The sequence below is a fragment of the Exserohilum turcica genome (assembly GCF_000359705.1).
Source record: "Exserohilum turcica Et28A unplaced genomic scaffold SETTUscaffold_17, whole genome shotgun sequence".
Classification (NCBI taxonomy): Eukaryota; Fungi; Ascomycota; class Dothideomycetes; order Pleosporales; family Pleosporaceae; genus Exserohilum; species Exserohilum turcicum.
The window spans coordinates 685,097-687,837 of NW_007359992.1; positions in this window are offsets into that span (position 1 = coordinate 685,097).

A 2,741-nucleotide genomic window follows, 5' to 3' on the forward strand; every position below is an offset into this window, starting at 1 on the left:
TGCGTTGTAACGGGCTGAACGCCCTTTGGATAGCTCCTCGATGGAATCTCGGTCAAGCAGCAGACGCCAGGTCTTACTCTGCAACCCGGCATCTGTGCGAGGCCTGAGCGGCGCCCAGACGACGCGCTCAGACACTCGGTGCAACCTTTCTCCGACAAGTAAATAAACACCACGCAAGTAGACTCTATAGCTCTCTATCGAATACAACCTCTTGTATACCTCGCGATTGCTCCCTGGAGCGCAGCCCCTTACATAAGGATAGAGCTAAGTTAAGCCTAAGAGGAATGTATCCTATATTGCCTAAGCATAATGCTAAGCTATAGGATTACCTCTAGAAGAACTTAAAGAAAGGATTTATTAGACTAGGACATAGCCTAATAGCCTGTTCTATTCTATTTATAAAGAAGCTAAACAAGAAGTAGCAACTATATATTAACTACTAATAGTTAAACAATGTAACAATTAAGAACTAGTATCTCTTACTACTTATAGAAGAGCTTATAGATTAACTCTAAGAGGCTAAGTAGTTTTTAAAGTTTAACGTCTGCAAAGAATTCTATTAGATTAGAATTAAGGAAAGACACAAGTAGAAGATAGCCTTTAAGACAAAGTATAGACTATACAAGTATATAGTTATGCTATTTAAATTAATAAATGCGCTAGCGATATTTTAGTTAGTAATTAACAAGGCAGTCTACGAATATTTAGGAATCTTTGTTATAGCCTAGCTAGACAATATATTAGTATACACTAACAGTACGCTAGAAGAGCATATTAAACATATTAAGAAGGTACTATAGAAGCTTAAGGAGTACAAGTTGTACTTATAGGCTAGGAAGTGCGAATTCTATACAAAGGAAACTAAGCACCTAGGCTTTATTATCTTAATAAAGAGTGTTAAGATAAATGTAAATAAGATCTAGACTATATAGGAATAGCTAACCCTTAAAATAGTTAAGGACGTGCAATTCTTTTTAAGATTTATAAACTTTTACTAAAAGTTTATTAGAAACTACTCTTAGATTACTACCTCTTTTATAAAGATTACAAAGAAAGAAGTTAGGTTTAAATAGACTTAAGACTACTAAAAGGCGTTGAAGACGCTTAAGTAGGCATTCTTAGAGGCACTTGTACTAGAGATGTACAACCTACAATAAAAGACGCAAGTTAAGACTAACGCGTTAGATTACGCACTTAGAGCTATATTATCACAGCAGCGCCTAGACAAGAAATAGAGACTAGTGTTCTACTATTTATAGAAGTTCTTAGGAGTAGAACTAAATTACAATATTTATAATAAGGAACTACTAGGAGTAGTTAATACCTTTAAATAGTAGGAGGTGCATTTATTAGGCTTGCCGTAGATAATTAGGGTATTTTCTACCTACTAGAACTTAACAAGTTTTGTAACAACTAAGAAGCTTAACTAATAATAAGTCTAATAGGCTAAGATGCTAGCTTAGTTTAACTTTAAGATTACCTACTAAGTAGAATTGCTTAATAAAGTAGTAGATGCTCTAAGCTATAGGTTAGACCTATAAGAAGATAATTACAAAGAACCACACAATGCAGTATTTAAGTAGATGCCTAATAGCAGCTTAAGATACAACTAGCTAGAACTAGCTAAGGTAGCTAAGGTGGCTGCATAGGTAGAAACGCTATAGTAGCAATAGCAGTAGAAAGCAGCTAACTAGCAATTCGAGCCTAACGCTAAAGGCTCTAATAAATTATTGCAGGACAAACGAGAGTACTAAGATATAATTTTAAAGGATTAAACATATATACCTCTATATATAAGATTAAGTCTTATTAAAGAACTACATAAGTCCTTAGAGTATTGATATGCAGGAATAGAAGAAATAGTTAGAAGACTAGCTAAGGTATTTGCCATACCATGCTTGCGAGCGAAGGTGTAGAATATCTTAGGCAACTATTTAGCATGTTACTAGAATAAGCCTAAGAGACATAAGCCCTATAGCCTGTTGCAACTCTTATAGCCACTAACACGACTATAAACTAGCGTTATAATAGACTTTATAGTAAAGCTCCTAGAATCGTTGGAACCTAGGTCTAACTAACTTTGCAACATAATACTAGTAATCATAGATTAATTAACTAAGGTAGCAAAGTTTGTGCTAATAAAAGAAGCTATTATAGCAGACGAATGCGCGTATAAAGTAACTAAGGCACTAGTATTAGAGCATAGGATGCCTAAAGAATTTATAATAGACAGAGATAAGCTGTTTACGTCAAAATGGTAGGACACATTCCTAGCACAATTAAGAACAAAAAAAAGCTATTAACTAGCTTCTACCTTGAGATAGACCGCTAGACAGAATAAACAAACTAAACCTTAGAGTAGTAATTATAGATGTACGCCAACAAGCTACAAGATAATGTAAGGGGCTGCGCTCCGGGGAGCAATCGCGAGGTATACAAGAGGTTGTATTCGATAAGGAGCTATCTACTCTGCTTACGTGGTGTTTATTTACTTATCGGAGAAAGGTTATGCCGGAGTATCTGAGCGCATTGTCTGAGCGCTGCTCGGTCTGAACGTAGTTCAGATGGTGCGCGCGCAGCTTGGCCCGAGATTCCATCGAGGAGCTATCCAAAGGGCGTTTAGCCCGTTACAATACCCCCCTCCTTAGGGGATACCGCATCGCCTCTCCAAAACCCCTCTGGGAGGCGGCCCTCGCTGTCTCGTTTGGCCTCCGTGAATGCTTCCCAACGATCTACTGCCT